Source organism: Cydia strobilella, chromosome 2 (genome assembly GCF_947568885.1).
Source record: "Cydia strobilella chromosome 2, ilCydStro3.1, whole genome shotgun sequence".
NCBI lineage: Eukaryota > Metazoa > Arthropoda > Insecta > Lepidoptera > Tortricidae > Cydia > Cydia strobilella.
Genome location: NC_086042.1, coordinates 14,970,046 through 14,993,350, shown reverse-complemented (window position 1 = coordinate 14,993,350; position 23,305 = coordinate 14,970,046). Strand labels below are relative to the sequence as shown.

The 23,305-nt window shown below is 37.3% G+C and overlaps 1 protein-coding gene and 1 long non-coding RNA gene across 3 annotated transcripts in view; one reads left to right on the top strand and one right to left on the bottom strand.

The window, feature by feature from the left end:
* The window catches only part of LOC134752328 (angiotensin-converting enzyme-like protein Ace3), a 187,258-nt gene that overhangs the window by 59,629 nt on the left and 104,324 nt on the right, over positions 1 to 23,305 (bottom strand). The window contains exon 2 of one of the 2 annotated variants that reach the window (XM_063688003.1): positions 12,679 to 12,710. The exons of the other annotated variant lie outside the window; for it this stretch is intronic. The gene's annotated coding sequence lies outside the window, so the exon portion shown is untranslated. The remainder of the gene's footprint in view (positions 1 to 12,678; positions 12,711 to 23,305) is intronic. 2 annotated transcript variants of the gene reach the window in all.
* LOC134752722 (uncharacterized) overlaps positions 1 to 23,305 on the top strand; it is a 107,998-nt gene that overhangs the window by 48,494 nt on the left and 36,199 nt on the right. The window lies entirely within an intron of this gene.

Here is a 23,305-nt window from a genome sequence, read left to right as displayed (position 1 = left end):
GGTACAGTAACATGTCTGTTCTTGATCGCGGTCAACCTAAGACTCCTCCTCGCTTCGCTCATCGTCGCACCTATCTTGCCTCTGTTACTTAAATTTAGTAAGTACATAACAAAATATACTTATTTTAACAGTTCTTACATAATGAAGTAATAAAAAGTTGGTGTTACGTTCGAAAAAGTCCCAGTCCCAAGAACGGCCCCTTTTGCTACCAAAATCTTTCTTCACTTATTCAAATTTAAAGCTCATTCAAGATTTTCATCTGATTTTAGAAATAAAGATAATCGAAAACATGCATTCAATAAAAGTAATCGTAATTGAGTAAAGTAATTTACAAATTTTAATTTCAAAATGTAATTAAAAAATAATTTAACCGTTACATTTTACAATTGCAATTGTTAATTGAATGCGTAATTACTTTTTACAATGTCATGTAATTTTTTTTTAATTTCTATTACTAATTGTAATTGCAATTGTTAATTAGTAATTAAATTACTTTTTGCCCAACACTGATCAATAGTTTCATAATATATCTCTATCTGTCCGTCCTTGTGCCCTGTTAGTTTTTATTTAAAAAATAAAAAATAAAAAAATAAAATAAAATATCTTTATTTCAGAACATTTAAAATTCCATACAATATTGTTAGTACCATCGTTATACCTATGTGTTAGTAAATACATTAAAAATAAAAACAAAACTTTTAACAATAAAATCAAAATCCAATAAATTTAAATAATTAATATGTCAGATTCAAAATAATATAGACTAGAATAATAATTAGAATGTCAAAAATTTACCATTTTCTCTTAATTTAAATTCATATAAATAATGATTTCATGTCAAAAGAGCAACAGATACACGCATAACAAATGTCGATATATGTCTACTTAATGGTTTTGACCCATGCACACAGGATGGAACTATCAGGTCTATCGGCGATGACCTTCAGTATCCCGTTGTCGCTGCGTCGGATGCGATTTAGGATAGATGCGACCCGCTTTCGCCTGATCGCATAAAAGTCGTCGGTACGCGCCTCGGCAAACATTCCTGACGCGCTACAGAACCGTGGCAACCTCAACAGGATTCTGAAGGCATCATTATACTGGATACGGAGAGCATTATAGGCTTTCAGCGTGTAGTTGACCCATAGGCTACCCGTGTAAAATACTTGGCAGAAAGCCTTAAAAAGGGTGATTTTAACTTGTTTTGAACAACGGGTAAACCTACGAGCCAACATATTGCTTCTGACCGCTAATGCTCTTCGTTCCCTCTCCAAATCGAGATCGTCTTTGAGGTCTTCTGTCAGATAGTGCCCGAGATATTTAAACTGTGACACCCTTCGTAGATCATTACCATTCAAAGCTATAGAAGGCACATGCTTAGGGTTCATTTTCTTTGACCTGAAGACTAAGACTTCGCTCTTTTTGGAGTTGTATACAAGACCGTGAGTTTCGGCGTAGGCCTCACAGACACTCAGCATTTTCCTGAGTGCACTGACAGAGGGGGACAGCAGCACCATATCGTCGGCGTAGCTTATGTTGTTCACGCTAACGCCGTCGACATAACACCCCACCGGCATTCTGCTGAGCTCCTCTATCAGTCCGTTAACATATAAGTTGAAAAGCTTCGGTGAGGTTAAGCCCCCCTGCCTCACTCCGCATTCCAACCTATATGCTTCCGACTGTGCTACCCCCCATCTAACCGTATTGGTCTGGTTGCCGTACCAATATTTAAAAATATCTATTATTTCACGTGGGACCCTGTTTGAAGCTAGTTTATCCCACAGGACACCATATGACACCATGTCAAAGGCTTTAGACAAGTCGAGGAAGCACGCATATACAGGCGTGTTCCTCTCTGTGTAATACTTGACGGTGTGCTTTAGGCTTAAAATGGCGGCCTCAGTAGATAATCCTGCTCTAAAACCAAACTGCCCATCATGTAACTTTAGATATCTACCAAGTCGCAAGTCCAGCACACCATCAAGTACTTTAGCTGTTATTGTAGCCAATGAGATGGGCCTATAGTTACCTGCGTCTAACAGGTCCCCGGTTTTATTTTTAATTATCGGCACGACAATTGTTCTCAACATTTCTTCGGGCAAATATGCATGAGAAATACACAGCGAAAACAGCATTGTTAGCACTCTGGGTAAGTGTACTCCAGCGGCCTGCAGATGCTCAATACTGAGCCCATCGTGCCCCGGTGACTTTCCTCGCGTCATGTGACGGATCACCTCAGACACTTCCTTACATGTGAACACGGTGAACTCAGCACCGAACTCAGGATTGCATGACTGTACTGTGGAACCCAGAGGTGATTCCACCTTGAATTTATCTTTAAATAACCGTGCTATCTCCGCTGGCTCATTACATCCATTTACACTAACTGGCAAACTCGGTCTTACATTAAGGGAATTAGTGTGCTTCCAGAAGGACCTAAAATCACCCTTTGCGCGATGGGAGGCCAACACATCCATTTTAATTTGGTCCTGGTGGGTTTGGCACCATTTTAACCTACACTTAAACCTGCGTCTACTGTCACACATGTCATCGTATATACTTCCAGACCTAGGTTTACCACTAGCTACCCACTCCAGAAATTTCAGTCTTGCCTCCCTATGCACCGCACTCACATGTTTGTTCCATCCTGTAATATATCCTCCTTTCCGCTTTACAGACTTTTTAGAGCTCAATACAGACGCCTCAACTAAAATACCTACTATTCTATTATACAGTTGGTTTATAACCACATGATGTCCCACATTGTCACAGGTCCTGTCACAACACTCTCTGAGCTCCTCAGGAAGGTCGATATCACGCAACCTGTTGTTACAGGCGTCGTGATACTCACCCACCTGTTCTGAACTCCTCTCACCCCATATTACATAATTTCGCGGTCTATTACTCAAACTTACTTTACATCTCACTATGTTTATGTTAATTTCCAACTCCATCAGAAAATGATCGGACCAAAATACATCATTATTTATTTTGATATTCACAACAGATTTCAACACTAACTCTGATACTAAACAATGATCTAACCAACGTCTAGACCCGTGGGCCTCACTAAGATAAGTGTAACTATCAGAGTGTAAACCTAACTTAACAATATCAGCACACGATAAACCGTTCTCTAAACAAAAATTAAAAAGTTCCTTACCAAAGTTCTCGCTAGGATGTGCATTAAAGTCACCCAAAATTATCACAGATTCTACGTCCGCTGTCTCCACTATGGCACAAATTTCTCCAAGACACTGTGTAAATTCCAGTAAGTTCTCATTTATATCTACAGGCATATATACACTCATAATTAATAACTGCCGACCACCGATGGTCACCTTAATACACACTAACCGCGGACTATCACACTCGATTATCGACACCGATTGGCAAATATCCTTCCGCCACAACACACATTTAAGTCATAAAACGGAAGTTTCTGCAATTGCGCCGAAATAAAAAAAGACAGGTTTCTTGAAACAGTTCGTCTAATGGGGCGTCCCGGAAGTAAAGAGACATTTCAAAATATGAAATTTAGGTAAACATTAAAAGTAATGATTTTGGTTGAAAGTAGTCACAAAGTTAATTAAGCTATTAGATTCATACCGAATTTGCTCCTACGACAACTGATTTTTTTTTTCTTAGATTTTTCGCGGCCTGTCATATGTTCCCGATTTTGCAGCCACTCCTTTTGCCATACAAAGTATTTCCTAAAAAACAACGCTTTTGGTACAAGTTTTTGGTCCTAAGTCACATCTATACGACTGAATGGAAGTTAATGAATGGTTGTACGGAAAAGTTTCCTCCATAAGCATCACTGGGATTCGCCGGAACATAAGTTCAATCGTCAATAAATCGTTGAGTATTTTTTTCAGCTAACTTTTATAAATTTATTGGTTACCTCTTTTGGCATGCTCCTCTTGGTCCTTCTCATATCTAGAATCAGTTTGTTGCACATATGGTTTTAAACCTAGATCGTTCTTTTTTCATTCTGGCGACAGACGCCTTTGATACTTTTAATTTATCCGCTGCCACTCTGACGGACGTTAAAGGAGTCTTATCAAAAATAGATTTAACTCTGTTAATATTTTGAGGTACCGTGATTGTCCTATTTCTAACCGGAATCTTCTTAAAACTAATCTCACCCGTTTCTTCATAAAGTCTTTTTATTGTATATATACAGTTTGTCTAGCTTTTACTTGAAGAAAGTGTTTTACTATATCCTTTTATGTATGAGACTCGTAAAAAAAAGGCATTTGGGATTTCCTATTAGCAAGTGGCACTTTAAATGACAGATAACGAAATCGTAGATGCAACGACACTAAAACTTAATAAAAGTTTTAATAATAATTTCAGCCAGTAAGACTGAAAGTTGTCTCTTTACTTCCGGGACAACCTTTATTATAAATAATGGCAAAGCAAATAATTTTGCCGATTACTAAACAGATTTCCGTATAATACTTACAATAAATTGTAAAAAAAAAATGAAAGAGAAGACAATAGTAAATAATGAATTAATAATAAAGTATTATCGGACATTTTCCAGCTCCAAATTGTTTTCTATATATATAAAAGGGTCCTATTATTGATCTGTGACATGTCGCTAACATTTCATTCCGAAAAGCTTCATAGACAAGATAAACAGATATTACACAAGCTATTGACCATCTCAAGCCAAGATTGCAATCTGAAGAAGTCGTTTAATAATAACAATAATTGCCCGCTCGACCGTTGGCTTCAAAAGTGTCGTCATTTCAAAATATTTCTAAGCCAATATTACTTACCTACGGCCGTATTCGAACAATGCTTACCTACAAGATGTTACAGTCACAGCGATACGATATGTATCATAATTTTCGCAGTTTCTTAAGTAACTTCAAAATGATCTACATTAAAATTATTCGAATAAAACTAGATAAAAAAAACAACACAAATCAAAATATTTTATAATAGTACATTATGATACAAGTGTGCTAAGTTGGTCACTACACACGAGGCGATATTGTGCGCGCGAGCTGTAAGCGAGCGCGCAATAAGAAAGCCGATGTGTGTAATGACCAATGCACACGCGTTTCATACGACGTTTTTCAACACACTTGCGAGAAAAAAAAGATACTCATATTAATCAAAATTTAATAGTTAAAACAGTTAGTATTGTGTGTTGCATCTGTCATACTGCCGGCCGCCCCTCGCCCCGGCTGCGGGCGGCGCGGCGGGCGGGCCGGCCGGGCCGCGCACCGCGCAGGCGGTCGGGCGCGCGGCGCGCCGGTGCCCGCCAGTCCGACCAATTAAAGAAGGCTCCCTAGCAATCAGTTACCTTCTTAACTCAGTGGAATAATATAATGAAAAAGCACGAGTGGAATAATACACTGAAAGAGCACGCGTGTTTAATATCTAGGATTATGAGCCAAAAATCGGTGGAATAAAAACGTCGTTTTGAGCAAGTGTGTTGAAAAATAATTTGATTTGTTCCCAAAATTGACAAAAAGTTGATATATTATCACACGATATATTTTGCATACCTAACTTTTAATTTCAGCTTATGTACGAATTGTGTTATGTATAGTTTCATATTTAGGTAAGTACCAATTGCTTTGCGGTGAAGGAAAGAAACCCGGACCTATGCCAATATGGCCAATTAAGTCAAGTTTCCCCTATGGGTTGGAAGATAAAATGCCAGTTAGGTACTTTCGTAGCGCCTGTTTAGTTTTTTGGGATAAGGTTGCCGAGTGGACCCCAGCCAGACTTTCCAAACATGCCGAAAAAACGCAAGGAGGATGATTAATTTAGGTATAAATAACAAGAACATTTATCAAAATGTTAATTTCTATGCTCTATATACATCTCTATGATGATGGCATATGTAAATCAAAAGGATGCGATTTAAATCAAGACAATCAGACTCAAATTAAAATGGACATAATTATTAGCCACTCACCACCAAGCCAAAGACTTTGCAAAGTTCTGGAAGCACACAAATAAGTTGAATCCCAGAACAGGTGTCCCCGGGGCGGTTGACGGCCTCTGTGAACCGGTCGACATCGCTAATTTGTTCAAAGCTTCCTTCAAGACTGCAAAGCAGGTCCCTGAACGGGCGGATCAGGTGTTCTCTACTGATGGTCGTCACACCGATGTACAAGTAAGGTTCTCTTTAAAGGAGGTTGATCACATCATTAAGTCCATGACCAGAGGGAAGTCCCCGGGGCATGACGGACTCAGTATAGAGCACCTGGTACATGCGGGGGTACACTTACCTCGAGTGCTCAAACTGTTATTTAACCTGTGTATCAGCCATTGTCATCTTCCGGAGGATCTTATGAAAACGATAGCTGTCCCAATATCAAAAAAACAAAACTGGGAACGCCTCCGATAGTTCCAATTATAGGCCAATATCACTGGCAACCACGGTGGCCAAGGTGCTTGACGGTCTGCTTGATAACTTACTGGCGAAGCACATTAAAACGCAAGACGCGCAGTTTGGTTTTAAACCGGGTCTATCTACAGAGAGTGCCATTCTTTGTTTCAAGCATACCGTTAAGTACTATATTGAAGGGAAAACACCCGTTTTTGCCTGCTTTTTGGATCTGTCGAAGGCGTTCGATACGGTTTCGTATGACATACTATGGGATAAGATGGAAAACGACACGAGCACTCCGAGGGAGGTGATTAACCTGTTTCGGTATTGGTACGGGCATCAAACCAACCAGGTGAGATGGGCGGGCGCGCACTCGGAAGTGTACAGGTTGGAGTGCGGGGTGAGGCAGGGTGGACTCACCTCACCGCGCTTATTCAATCTGAACATGGATGAGCTGATTGCTGGACTCAGCAGCTCGAATATCGGATGTTCGGTAGGTGGCACCACGGTGACATTAGCTACGCCGATGATATGGTGCTGCTGTGTCCATCAATCAGTGCGCTAGTGAAACTTAAGGTATGTGAAGATTATGCGGTCGCTCATGGTCTGAGGTACAACACAAGTAAGAGCGAGCTGTTAGTCTTTAAAGCAGGTAACAAGGCTTTTGACGAACTACCACCTGTCAGCTTGTGTGGTGCTGCTCTTAAAAGGGTGACGCGCTTTAAGTATCTCGGACACTGGGTGACCGATAATCTTCAGGACGACGTCAATATAGAGAGGGAGCGCAGGGCATTGGCGGTGCGTTGTAATATGTTGTCTCGCAGGTTTGCGCGGTGTAACGGGAATGTCAAAATAACGCTATTTAAGGCATTTTGTCAGACCTTTTATACGTGCAGCCTGTGGACAAATTATACTAAAAAAGCCTTGCGCGTCTAGTACAACAATGGGTTCAGGATGCTGTTGGGACTGCCTCGTTTTTGCAGCGCGTCAGGTATGTTCGCGGAGGCGCGTACGGACTGCTTCGGTGCGATAATACGCAAAAGAACTGCCTCCCTAATGCGTCGCGTGCGAGACAGTTCCAACAGCCTCGTGCGCCTAGTGTTAGAGTCGCCTGCTTGCGCCTTCTGGAAACATTGGGACAATGTACATAAGGGATCCAGAGGCTTAGTTTATAGGTTATTATAAGTTAGTATAGGTTTAACTAACATAGGCTTAAGGGAATGTACACTAACAATATGGACATTAGTCTGAAATAAAATATATTGATTGATTGATTAAATGTCCACCTGTCAGATATTGCGTATATAATATAGCTATGTATAAGTAAATAACTTTAATTGATTGTATTATCCTTGATATACTAAAATCATTAAACTGTCTCCTGTCTCAGTGAAAATTAAGATAATTTCCCAAGCATAATTTTCCCGCTGCGAAAGAAATAAATTTAATGCCAATTTCCATTTAAATGATAAACCTGGCGTATTTTTTAACTAACTATCCTCCATTACTGAATTTCGTTAAAAGCAAAACATTACTATTTGCGCGGCCCGTGAGACTCATCTCTTGAGAGATCCTGTGAAGTATTTTATAAAAAAACTTCAAAACAAACGAAGAGCATTTTTCTACGATGATTACGTATTTGAGTCTGCCAAATGGGTCAATGACACAATTAATCCACTGCATGCTAGACTGTTAGACGTCTGCGTCCCAATTTCCTCAATAGCTGACAGACATGTCGTAAATTCCGAACAGAAGCAGACATCAAGGGCAAATCGCTTTAACAGCACAGCGATTTGTAGAAGGTTAAAGGATTTTAACAAAGAAAATACATATAAGTGATGAATTTACACTCATAATTACGTTTTAAACAAGCGACCCGCCCCGGCTTCGCATGGGTTACACAAAACAACAAATTATACATCTAAACCTTCCTCAATGATCATAGCTATTGATAGGTGAAAACCCCATGAAAATCCACACACACCAGTGTGGATACAGTGACACATGTTTTTATTCGTTTGTAAATGTTATTTTTGTTTAGTGAGTTGGATGATATAAGTCCTTTAAAGAAAAAAATACAGATTTCGCACTACTCGCAACTATCGGATGACATTGAAAACGAACATCAAAAATAAATCGTACTTAGTATAATATCTACTTCAGCCCTATGCTCGTTTATTGAAATCGAAGTTCATTTTTTTTATAGAGCCTAGGTCGTAACCCTAGACCCTGGACCCTAGACCCTGGATCCTAGACCCTGGATTCTAGACCCTGGACCCAAGACCATGGACCCTAGACCCTGGACCCTAGACCCAAGACCCTGGACCCTGGACCCTAGACTCGCCTCGACTCAACTGTCCGAAAATACTTACGGATAATTTAGTCCTTTTTTTTACCATTTTCGATATTCTAAAAAAAATATGCAAAAATTTGGTACGAGTAAGCTGCTGCATCTTTTGAAATCAATGTCTTTCGTCAATCTGTAACTTTCGGAAATATAGCCGAATCTCTTCGGGGTAACTAATCTGATAATCATTTAATGATAAGGGCACCTGCCACGGTTTTCAACTGATTCCAAAATATCTTATTCCAAACAATAGACAATATATCTGCCTCGGAAGCTTTTTTTTATTTTTTTTGATGTCGGTTTTTGTTTTCAGAATTCTACTTTCTGTGCGAAAAAACAGGAAATTTTGTCTTTTTATTTCACCATTTCAATTTTTCCAAAAAAAGTTACCAATCGAAAATTTATTACCCTACGTTGCCCAGCATGCAAGTTCCTGCATCTTTTAATACCACTGCCTTTCGTATATCTTTGTAACTTTTGGAAATATAGCCGAATGACACTCTCCCACGAAAATGATCTGATAAACATTTTCAATGTTAAAAAAGATACTTATAAATTCTAACACATTTCTATACTTATATGTTTTCCGATTTAAAATTATACTTCGCACATTTCTTGCTGCATTCCATTAAACACAGTTTGTTCGGTTTTCTCTCGAGTATATATAGTTTCTTTAAGCCAAAAAAGGTTGAACATATGAAGAGTTTCAAATAAAGTGCAGCTCATGTTAGAATCTATTTAAAGTTTCCCGTTTCCGCTTGTACGTTAACAGAACTTTATAACAAGTACAAACACTAATGATTCTGTCTCTATTTATTTTATATCTTACTAAACTGTATTGTTTAGTACTTATTTTTAACATAGGTTATACTTTTTGCGAGCTCCATGGGCGCACTTAGGTCGCGAGGCCGACGCCTGCCTGTGTCCTGATGGACGATTAAAAGTTATAGCTGCTTCTAATTTGTTGTGGTTTCTAGCACAACCTATATACCTATCTACACCCTAATAATTTGAATCCGTATAACTTTATTGAAATAAAACCTTATTTTTTTCTATAGATAATTTAATACCAACCTTTTGATGCTTTATATTTTACAACTGGAATAACATACAGTTACGTTAATACCATTTTGCGCTATCGTGATCTAAACAAGAATAGGTACACCCTCAACGCAGATTGAAAGAACTTATATGGTTTCTTGACGCGTCACGCGCAGAATTTCATATAACCACAAAGGAAAGGGGACGGTAATGAGACACCCATTTGTCTTCTTTAAGGCTTCACCAAAATATTCCTGAAGTAACGACGTCTTTTCTCATAGCTGACGCGATTTAAAAGCTACCATAAAAATATAAATCTGTTTAGGGATTTTTTACGTCAATCAACCTGACAATCATGTGGGGTTGGTTCTTGAATGTCTGCGTAGATTAAAGTACCACAAATAATGGCTCAATAGCACGACGGGTGCACGCGGGTTGTGTAGAGAGGTGTCAAAAAATAACGCATTACATTTGGAAAACGGAATTAGAATTTCTGCGGAACCAAACAAACATCGATTTAGTGTGGGTTAATTAACTATCAATGTGTGCCTCAATAGGCAGATTATAAAAAGCTTTATGAATTATGATCCTAGAAAACTTGCACATAGTTTTAAGTTTCATTAAGCGTAGGAAGCGTAGCATTTCATTAAGCGTTTCATTAAGCATAATTTCTAGACTAGTATTTTTCAGGGTTCCGTATCATTAAGCATAATTATTAAGCATAATTTCTAGACTAGTATTTTTTAGGGTTCCGTACCCATAGGGTAAAACAGGACCCTATTACTAAGACTCCGCTGTCCTTCTGTCCGTCTGTCTGTCACCAGGCTGTATCTCATGAACCGTGATAGATAGACAGTTGAAATTTTCACAGATGATGTATTACTGTTGCCGCTATAACAACAAATACTAAAAAATACGGAACCCTCGGTGCGCGAGTCCGACTCGCACTTGCCCGGTTTTTTATATTTTTATTCAATTTTGGTGTTTGACGATCCTTTTGTTTTTCTTCTTATTAAGTTTGACATATCTATAATAATTCAATGTTAATAGAACAATAATAACTGCTTCAATAAATTGCTCTGATATTTAGATTAAGGTAATATTTGTAAAACTAATTGACAATTTAAAAGTACTTGCTAGGCCTATTTGAATAAAGAATATTTTGACTTTGGAATATTGTAATAAGACACACATACCAAATGTCTGTACTTATCTTTACAATGGCACTTATCGTGTTGACGAATTTACGACTCTTAGAACTCACCACGATGGCTTCCCAATCGTTAGTGATTCCCATAAATTTCCGCCAAGCTCGTATACCTTTCGACATCGATAGCGAATACCGCTATAAGGAAACCTCAATCTCTATTATTTATAACCAGAAGGAAACATAAAACTGAATGTTTACATTGTACCGATATGAGTATAAAGGGGCGTCCTAGAAAAACTATCATAAAACTCATTACCCTCCTTCTGGGATCGCCGTGATGGGATAATCGTCGATGACGCCGTAAAAATATTAAGGGCTTACGGATCATATAAATACGATCGATGTAACAATGTTGTATTTACGTAACTTGTATATAAATATTTTTTTATAAAATGAAATAACAAAGTACACCGTTTGCACTAAGGTATTTATACCTAGACCTACAGTTTTAGGTGGAAACGGATATATTATGATGGTTTCACTTTTATCACCTATCGCGTCACTCATGTAACGGCAATGATGATAGCGCAACTATCTCAGACCTGCCAGCATGAGTTGCGTTCTCGCGCGCGACTCCATATATCTAGCGCGACTTCAAGCATGGACTCGCGCGCAAGAACGCAACTTATGCTAGACTGCCAGGTAATCTTGCAAAATCGATTTAAGTATTATATGTTTAATGCTCAGGCCTTAGTAACAAAATTCGAAAAATGTCCTGCTTATAAGGGTAAACGGGTCACCACCTACAAAGTTTTCTGCGTCAATATCGAAATTAAGGTGTGGTAGGCCAAGGTCGATTTGGAAAATATTCTAGGTACTTACTTCATTTTCTATCGAGCAAACATAACCATAATATATTGCGCTGATGTCATTCAATCGTTTACTATTTAAAGACGTCAGAGCAATTTGTATGGTTAAATTAGTATGAGAACTAGAAACAACCGTGTCAGTCCTTTAAAGAAAAAAAATAACACTATCCATTTTTTTTAAATTATAGGTACTGTGTGTTTTCGTTCTTATTAACATTGCGTGTCGCTATTATACAACGTCGAGAATTAAAAGCTTAATATAAGCTTCTTACACCTTAGGTATAACAACGTGCGAAAATTCACATACTGGTTGCAACCAGCTCTAAGCTACAGGTATTTACATAATATGATATAACCACGTCAGGTAGGTAACCTCTTTGACAAATAATTTAACCATGTTAAGCATAGTACCTACTACTACACACCTAAAAAAAATTGTTTATAGATACCGTACGTACCTACCTAATATTATATCAATTCTACAAGTAATCACTTAAAAGTAATATGATTAGGATTACCAATCATTTAAAAAGAAGCTGAGGCGCAAAGATTTATATGGCATTACTCAATTTTGTCATTAGTCTGACGTCAAAACGACATTTTTATTTTTTTACGTTTACGTTTTCATCAAAAAAGTGTTAACCAAGAACCGCAATTCCCGAAAAGAACAATGTAAGAAAGATGCCAGGAATGCAAATGAATTATCCGCCTGGCAGCTTTTCCTAAAAAGGATTTATTTTCTTTGATGTCTATAATGTAAAAAAGGAATTAATTCAGGTTTGTATTCTGTTGGACGAAGTTCACGTCTGCCCACGAAATAAACCCAACCCGTGGATAAGGTAATCGAGTCCAAAATAAAATACAAAAGAGAATAAATCAGGCTACCAGAAAGGGTTTTTATTTGTGTACTTACTTGTACAATCACCTATGTGTGCTCGTATGTATCTGCGAACAAATATAGATACATTTGAAAAAGAGGATTTCAATTTTTACTATGTATGTATGTGACAACAATATTCTTACTATACGACTTTTTGTGACATAAAGATACTGACTAAGGTAAGGACTACACATGTAATAAATAAAAGTAAATTTCTTTGTACAAATCTCATTTTAAAGAACCTGATAGGAGTGATAGGTACGTAATTTAATCATATTATGTATTAGTTTATTATGTCATTGAGTTACAGTTGCGAGTCAGACACTTTAAGCGAAAATAACATTAGAATAGTTATATCTTTATTCCATTTTAACCATTAAAAATATTGAATTTCATTCCTATTTCACGAATTTAAATTAATTATATTTTTGCTGATAGCATCGATCCTCAATTGAGATAATAAAACGCGATAGTAATTAAAATTTTATCGTATCTTCTACAGTTAAATTTATGGTCACCTATATAATATACTTACAGCATCGGCAAATTCAGCAATTACATATTTAAATACTCGCAGCATATCTATCCCGCTTGCAACAATATGGGAGTGCGAGCAAAATGAATAGGCGAATATTGTCAAAATGAGATCAAATAACATTTATTTAATATGTTTGAATTGCCTGCGTTAACTAACTCTTACTACGGGAAGGAGGAGTCCTTTCGGTAGTAACGCGGGCGATGTCACTTCAATTTCTTGAAAAAAATATTGATTAATTGAACATTGCAACAGCAATGAAATATATCAAGGAACTTAACAGCACGTCATCACTGCATGCTGCAGCAGTATATAATGCCAATAACCGTAATGCTGCTGCTGTCGTCATCTGATTTAGTCAATTTGGTGGCCAGTATGGTAGCAAAATATAGAATAGAATAGAATACTTTATTCGTAAACACACACAGACAATAGACATACATTAAAAGAACATGAAAAACATGAAATAAAATACAACATGAAATGAACATGAAATATGGATCTAAGTCAAACCTTGCTAGATTTATTTTATTGCCTTTATTGACTCAGTTTTATCGCCACCATATGAGAACAACAACTACAATACGAAGAAATGACTGGATGCACAAAATTAGACAGCCTTGGATGATGTCAACTGTTACGTTACTAGAAAATTGTGTTCTTTCATTAGTTATTTTTCATATTTCTATCTTTCAGTGATATAATTTTAATAACTAAACAGGTATTGTATCATAGACCTTTTCGGATACTGCTAAATTACACAAAATAGAACAAACAAAGAAATAGATTATTAAACAAAAAAAGGCAGAATATGTGACGTTTTCAACCAAAAGGTACCTCATTGTCGCTAGTCGATAAGGTTGATTTCAAATTGAAGCTATATGGAAATAGCGCCTTATTGACAACCGACAATAGGTACCCTTTTGGTTGAGAATGGCACATATGCTTAGTTCCCAACTTGAAATCACAGGCCATCAGTTGGGTCTCACAACCAGGGACCGGACAACCCTTTCCGCGATAAAACCCTTTCAATGGGCGACACCTAAACACGGCTAACACATTGAAAGACTTTCCCTTTTGAACTGCAAACCCGTTCATACCCTTACCTTTGACTAACCCTTACCGAAAAGCTAGCCAAAAATAAGGCTAGCTCTTAATAAGGGTTACCCTTATCTTAAAGCGCTTTTTATAAAGGTTTCCCTTTGCGTGAAAGAGACAGGATTAGTATATAATATATACTAGTGCTGCGCGTACAAAAGTCGCTATGTGATTTTTTACGATTTTTCGGTTTTGATGCCATTTTGAACCTTATTTCTATACGCATATGCTCCAAAAACAGCGTGGCGCTTATTTCAATATTTAAGGATTTATCAAATGTAGGTATGTGACGCCCATACAATGAATGCTCTTCCTATAATCGCTAACTGGAATAAATCACATAACTACATTAGCTTATTTGAACAGCAATTACAGACGTGTGCTCGCTATGTGATGCTTGACACATAGCGATATTTTCTACAAGTTTATTTAAAAATGATTAGATGCGCTTGCTCCCAATATGTAGTTTCTCGCACATAGCTATATTTTTATACTAGTTGCAGTCGATGTTATGTTTTTAGACTGTGCGTTTTACTATACATAGCGGGATTTTCTTATAACAATCGAATCTACCGTATATTAAACTATTATCTACCCTCAAGTTGTATACAGGTCCCTACTAAACATGATTACTTCATGTGAAGCGCTAGTGGCCTAGCTGTAAGAGCGTGCGACTTTCAATCCGGAGGTCGCGGGTCGCGGGTTCAAACCCACGCTCGTACCAATGAGTTTTTCGGAACTTATGTACGAAATATCATTTGATATTTACCAGTCGCTTTTCGGTGAAGGAAAACATAGTGAGGAAACCGGACTAATCCCAATAAGGCCTAGTTTCCCCTCTGGGTTGGAAGGTCAGATGGCAGTCGCTTTCGTAAAAACTAGGGATTAGTTCTGTTGTCAAGCAGACCCCAGGGTCCCATGAACCGTGGCAAAGTGCCTGGATAACGCGAGGAAGAAGAGTTGACCTTAATATTTTTTGCCTATATTTTCAAAAGCCCGACTTTTAATTGATTGCAGGTTTATTTCGGAAATTATTTAAAACTCAACTTTTTTGAAATTCCTTAATAATCTTTTTTTTTTGTTGACAAAGGCCCTCCGGCTTGGGGAGGCATTTGGATATGTGGGACACCCTCCTGCAACCATAGAACCTAGTAAGAGGAGAAAAGGAGATATACCCACTAAAAGCCACTCCGGCGCTCACCCTTCTGACCGTTTTCAAGGAGGTGCGGGATGCCTGAGATTCTACTCCTTCCAGCGGCCCTGGCTTATCTTACTCCGGAGTACCCACACCGCTGGAAAGGAGAGTCATTGACGCTTGACCCACTGCCAATCGTGTAGCGCCGTGTAGTGCGGACCCCCACAGCCCGCTGGCCCTGCTAGGGGTTTAGGCGGACAGCAAATTGTGCTCATCTTCTTCACCGCCGTCTGCGCCGGTTCGGGTGCGCGTCTTCAGCTCCTACTCTCACGCTCCGTTTCCGCGGCCTCCTTCCTTGAAATGACGGTGTAGCAGAAGAAGGCAACTGCGTTCCATTTCCTTTCGCTGCCCAACATAGTCATTAATACGTTGCGCAGCGAAACGTTCCCTAATCCAAGAGCCGCCGTCATGGTGCGACACTCTACGGCCCAACGATTGCATTCTTGACTGCAGTGTGCCTCTATGGTATGAGATCCATAGCGAAAGTCCTTCTTGTTCTTCTAGCTTTCGCTTCTAGCTGCATCCGTTCGTGCCCTTGTTGACGCGTCCTCGGCAGTTCATCGGGTGCAGGGAATTCATTTAGGGCCCTGCACCTGACCCTCTCCCTGTGCGCATCGGCGAGTACCAGAGCCTCTAATTATCACCCATTTTTTGACAACTTGAATCATGAAAACAACCTAACTTCACTGTGATTACTTACTTAATAAAGCAATGCAGGAGAAAACCAATGACAGTCCATTATAAGACTGTCATCTGATATTTGACTGTTGAATAAGTATATGAGGAGTAGTATATAGGTTCGCGCCGTGGTATGGGCATGTAACGAGGAAAGATGAATGTCACATAGGCAAAACAATATTAGGGATGAATGCTGATGGACGGAGAGCGGATGGTAGACCCAAAAAACGATGGATGGATTGTGAGAAAGAAAGGAGTGAGTGCTGAGGTGACCAAAGATAGAGGAGAATGGAAGAGAAAAACTTGTTGTGCCGACCCCACATAACGTGGGATAAGGGCAGGAAGAAGAGAGTCCTTAAAGAGATGAGACTTTTTACATTTCAAGATTTTAAAGGCAACATTTTGATTACAAAACTAGAAAAAATAGTTTTTTATCGTTTTTCTCCTTGCTTCGTATATATGTATATTATTTGATTACTTATTGGGCTGGCAAATAATTATCAAACCAATTTAAATGAGTTACCTAGGTAAACATATTTAGTTCAAAGATATTGACTGAAACAAATTGATCATAAAGTAATAGTTATAATAAAAAAGTACGTAGATTATTAATTCACGAATAAAATTTAATTATATTGACTTACATAGCATTTTTTTCTGTTTTATTGAACGCTCACATCATATTATTAAATAGCCATGTGACGATAAAGAACAAAAAATGTATAGGGTCCTTAACAATTAAATCTAACCATGTAATGGTAAGACACTTAGAGGTTATTTATGACCCAAACAAAACGCGCTATGTGACATATTTATGAAAAAGTTTTTTTTTTTCATATTATTAAAACTGAAATATTTTTTCATGTAATTCCTTAATGTATGTTAAAGTGCAAATACTTTTGTCACAAAAATATTGATTCATTTATGTCCAATAATTATCGAAATAAACAGTTTTTTGTGTCTCCTGTAAAGTAGGTTAAAAACACATGGCGACTTTTGTACGCGCAGCGACGATATCTACGGTAGTGTATGAAAAGGAAAGAAAATACGTGCCTAGTCAAAGAACGCCGCAGTCGCCGCCGACGATCGCTCAGATTCGAAGTAATGTGTGCTTTATGAACAAGGTAGAGGACATAAATTAGCACGCTTATATGCTAAAAGGGAAGCCCTTTATAAGGCTAACCCTTATAAGCAATATGCAAGGTGTTGGTGAGCGGATGATAAGGGTTTTGTAAGGGTATTTGGGCTACCGATTACTCAAATGTGGTAGCTTTATATAAGGGTTTTTAAAAGCAAAACAAAGGGTTTTGTCTGGCAAAGGGTATGGTGAGTTAAGCCTTATGCAATACCCTTATAAAACCCCGATAAGGGATAGCGGGCCGGTCCCTGCTCACAACCAGGGACCGGACAACCCTTTCCGCGATAAAACCCTTTCAATGGGCGACACTTAAACACGGCTAACACATTGAAAGACTTTCCCTTTTGAGCTGCAAGCCCATTCATACCCTTACCTTTGACTAACCCTTACCGAAAAGCTAACCAATAATAAGGCTAGCTCTTAATAAGGGTTACCCTTATCTTTGAGCGCTTTTTATAAAGGTTTCCCTTTGCGTGAAAGAGACAGGATTAGTATATATCTACGGTAGTGTATGAAAAGGAAAGAAAATACTTGCCTAGTCAAAGAACGCCGCCATCGCCGCCGACGATCGCTCGGATTCGAAGTAATGTGTGCTTTATGAACAAGGTAGACGACTTAAATTAGCACGCTTATATGCTAAAAGGGAAGCCCTTTATAAGGCTAACCCTTATAAGCAATATGCAAGGTGTTGGTGAGCGGATGATAAGGGTTTTGTAAGGGTATTTGGGCTACCGATTACTCAAATGTGGTAGCTTTATATAAGGGTTTTTAAAACCAAAACAAAGGGTTTCGTCTGGCAAAGGGTATGGTGAGTTAAGCCTTATGCAATACCCTTATAAAACCCCGATAAGGGATAGCGGGCCGGTCCCTGCTCACAACTTCGTTACAACGTCATTACGTTGATTAAATCCTACCTTATTAATTACTCATCAAGCAAGATATTTCGGGTGATACAGGGGACCGGAGGCAAATTCGAACGCACATTTCAATATTTACATGATGCCATTTTGTCAATAACTTTTTTTTGTTCATAAATAGGTATATTGACGCGAGCGAGACGCAAGGGCGAATGATAACAAAACGAAATGTTTTTGATATCAATATGTACGTTCGAATTGGCCTCCGGAACTTAAATTTAACTGTAGGACTGTTATGGGTTGCAGTATTAGCCGTAGGTATTAGGAAATTCTAATGTTAAATTAGGTACAGTCGCCATCAGATATATCGGAGCGGTCAAGGCGCTCACAAATATCTGAACACGCCTCTATTGTCAAGGCGTTAGAGTGCGTGTTCAGATATTGTGAACATCTCGGCCGCTCCGATATATCTGATGGCGACCGTACCTACTACAAGCATTTAATTTGCAACGTTATTTAGCTACGAATATTAGAGTAGGTACATTTAACACCAGATAATATTAAGGTTACTGCAATACTTGAAATGCATATAATAAATAACAAATTAAGCCGACGTATTTGTATTTAAGAAATTAATATGTACTAGCAATGTTGATTTATAAATACATTTTAGTTTACGAATGAAATTTGATACTTAATATAAATGTATATAGAGTTGCGTATATAATAAGAATTATGTTCTTGTTACAATAACGAGATAATATATTATATCTCTCTCTAAAAGTAAAAAGTGCTCCTATGTAGTTTATATGTATAAATGTTGCAACTACAGTTATACAATATAATGTAAATTAAATAGGAGGCCTTTTTACTATACTAGTGTTTAAAATTATTATTTCTTGGTTTTTTTCGGCAAGGCTTTTAGATAGAATGTATAAAATTATAGAAGTTACTTAAAAAAATGTACCGTTGTGCTGTACTATATCACCGTAAAGTATCATTAATAATCAATTTTAATTGTTTACCAAACATTCTCATAAGCCAAGGAGAGGTGTTCCGATTTTATAATATGTTATTTATTAAAGTTTTGGCATTTTTAGAAAATATATCATATATCCCTGAAAGTTATCCCTTTGTAGGAATAATTTGATGGAAAAATGTAATTCAATGTAAAATAAATAAATCTAATATGAAAGAATGCGACGTTCGTCCATCATGTGCTTACCTCCTGCCAGATTGTAAATAACCTTTCAAGGTGAAGCGTTGTTTGAGGCTTTAATTAAAGGGTAATTATCCTTCACGAGAGTTCCTGTTATTCTTAGGTAATTATACTCAGTGACAGGTTATATGATAGACCCTTGAAATGAGATTGCTGATCAATGGAATTTGAACAATAAAGGGCAAATCAATCTTATTCAGTGGGTAGGTAGGTAGAGGGTAGATAGGTGGTACTTCTAATGGTTTATCAGGAGTCGCATTTCCTGACTCTGTTTTAAATTTAGTTTCACACTAACCCCTTCATACATTCATCCTGTGATCCTGCTTTCTGATTCGAGTTTCAGCACGATTATCCTGATCTCCGTCGATCAAAGAAATTACGTAGGTCGTGATCTGTAAACTAAACTAAACTAGATAATAAATAACTCGGTACCAAATAACAAACTACGTGGTTTTATCTGTTAGGTAGTCTGTGCTTTGGAATCATTTTATGAACCCATAAAATTGAAATTACTATTTTGAAAGTTTTCCCATAAAATCCAAATATTGTTCCAATGGGACCGGACGTTTTTTGACGCTATAGAGAGTTTTCGTTAAATAGAGAGAAATTAATATTAAAGTAAAGCAACTATAGCCAACAAATGTCGACGTTATAGGGAGTGAATCGTTATATCAAGTGGCGTTATAAATATGGAGTTTACATGTTCTGGTGATTCATTTGAAGAAGATACACATTTCCCGTAAGTCCAATCTACCTTTAAATCGCTCCCGCTGCTAGTATTGAAATTCCATTGACATATATGGCGTATAATGCCTGGATAAGGGTTCGGGATGATGTAGTTTGTAAACAAAAAGTACATTTTCATCACACTCGCTCAGTAAATGTGAAATTGCACGCAGGCTTAGCGGGAACTATAGTAAAAGCGTTTTCCCTAGGGAGTTATGAAGTTTCTAGTATTATAATTAACAGTTTGTTGTCTTTATACTTCATTTTTGTATCGCAAGTGTGATGAAAAACATTGTGTGTACTCGGGGCCTAATAATATTGCAAACTCGAGTCTATAAATCGCTCCGGCATGCCGTCGCGATTTAACTATACTCTCGGTTGCAATATTTAGCTTACATGCCCCACGCACACGCCCCATGTTGCACAATATAATAAAATTCACATGACAATTTCATTGGCACGTTAAGTAGTTTATAGTAAATTTCAAATGTTATTACATGGATCCTGAATAGCAATAGTAAAGCAAATAGTAAAGCAACTACAAAATATAAGTAATTATAGGTATCTTAAATATTTGAAGATGCCTAATACTATATATTATATTGGATTTGATTATGCTTAATATTTTAAGGGATGCGTCATCGAATTGTATGATTTGTAAGTATCCAGTTACTGTCAGTCCAGAATACCTAAAAAAGGTCCTTTGTTGTAGTACTTATATATACCTAGTATTTTTTTTCTCAAAAGCTTTATGACCAAGGACGGCAGAACCGGCACAAGACCTCGATGTGCCCAACAATAAATATACCTATTCATATAATTTTCTTAAATATATTTCTAAGGCGTTCTTCCATGCGGGGAGCGCATTTCGCCCTATTGTTCGTTTTATGGCATATTTGGTATAGTTAAAATTAAATTAAAAAAAAATAAAATTAAAATTATTTATTTTCGTTAAATATACAGGTGTCTATAAGTAGGTGATAGTGCTGCCCGGTAAGCAAAATTTGCCTGTGTTGGGCAACACCGCTCTTCCTTAATTAACAGATTGTTACACGAAACATTTTTTTAAGTACTAGTTTAAGTAATATAAACATGCATACAATTAAAGTTTTATATATAACATTTGTTTAAAGAACTAAGTGAATAACTGGGTTGTTAGACATGCAGTAATAAAAAAGGAATTAGGGGAATTAAAAAAAGGAGTAAAGGAGCCAGTAATTCTGTGTGTGTGTGTGTGTGTGTGTGTGTAAGCGTTTGTGTGCGTATGTATGTATGTATTTAGTAAGTTGATGTGTGAATCTCTAGTAACATATAGTATTTTGTATTTTATTTTTGTAAGTCTTCTATTTCCTCGTAGCTTTTTGATTTTAACCATTTTGTAATTGTTGATTTGCAATCGTAGTAAAGTTTTGGGTAAATGTTTAGGCACCTATTGACTTTGTTGTACATGTGACTAGACTTCACATTGTATTGTGAGCGCGCAAACTTGGTTTTAGTTTTAGTTATATTAGCAACGTTTTTTATTGTCCTTCTGGAGTCATAGTCGGCACTGTAAGAAAGGGTTTTATGTTTTTTTAAGGTCATTTGTAAAATATATAGTTTCCTTATTGATAATAGGTCGCTTAGATGGTATAATGATTCTGTGGGGAAACGGATCTTTTTAAAATACATTGTTTTTAAGAGTGCACGCTGAGCTCTTTCTAGGTTAATGAGTCGCGTTTTAGCCGCCCCACCCCAGACAGGTATACAGTACACCAAGACGGATTGCACAAGGGATGTGTAAATTTCTGGTAATATATTCCGTTGTTTATACGGGGTTGTTAGTGCTCTACCTGGTACAATATGCCTTAGCGTCCTGAAGATCCAGTGCAGATTTCCGATATAGAAGAAGATTCTATATCGGAAAAAAATAGAATATATATATTTTTGACAATTTTTTTATACCGAATATAAACGGATCCCCACTATTTTTGTTACACCTTGTATATATGTGTACCAAATTTCAATACAATCGGTCCAGCAATTTAGTTGCGGTGCAAATTGGTTGTGTCAAACTGACAAACGCACATGTGTTCCTATTAAGGTTTCGTTTTTTTCCTTTTAAATGGGGAAGGCGGCTGAAAGCTAATTGTAGATGGCGCCACTAGAGTTTGAGACAACTCGACCAACTCGTTGTATGAAATTTATAACTGAAAAGAAATATTTGTAGTATTTAATATACCAATGTTTAATAAAACTTCATAATTACACTCTCTATATAAGTATTAAACTTCGTATCTGAGGCCAAGAAACTGTCGGATAAAGTTTCAAAGCCATTCAAATAAAAAAGTTTTGTTTTGACAGGAGCATGTAGGTTATTTTCATGTACGTAATAATCGTTTGTTTAACGCGATAAAATGGATCCTCATGAAAATATGGCCGTCTGACTGTAACACAGTTAAAAGCACTTTTACGGGAACGCGAGGCATCCGTAAAAGGGAAAAAACCGGCCAAGTGCGAGTCGGGAGGAGGGTTCCGTACTTTTTAGTATTTGTTGTTATAGCGGCAACATAAATACATCATCTGTGAAAATTTCAACTGTCTAGCTATCACGGTTCATGAGATACGGCCTGGTGGCAGACAGACAGACGGACAGCGGAGTCTTAGTAATAGGGTCCCGTTTTTACCCTTTGGGTACGGAACCCTAAAAAAGACCTCATAGAAAGGTTAAGTATAATATTTGGCTATGTACTGTTTTCACTCGAAAATATTATGCTTAAAATATCAAGGAAAATGTACAATATCAACATTTAAAATTATTAATTTACTGTTTATTTCAGGTTAATATATTATTAGAATGTATAAATTAGATTAATATAATAATTATTCTTAATGTAATGGGTTGATACCTAAATAAATAACATTTTTATTTTATTTATTTATTTATTTATTTATTACGATCTAAATAAAACGTGTTTTGTTTATTTTCTGTCAAGCGACGCCACAGCCCAAACTAATCTTTTTTTTTATTCAACGAAAAAATGTGGGGCCAAACTAATGTCATGTCACAAACTCTAGTGGCGCCACCTAGTAGCAAAGTTTGGCAGCCGCCATCCCATTACGGAACCTTGAAAGACATTCAATAGGTATGAGCATGGAGACTATATAAAAGAGCCAATTCTATATGTACGAAAAGTGTCCATCAAAAAACAGTAATTAGGCGGCGCCACCATAC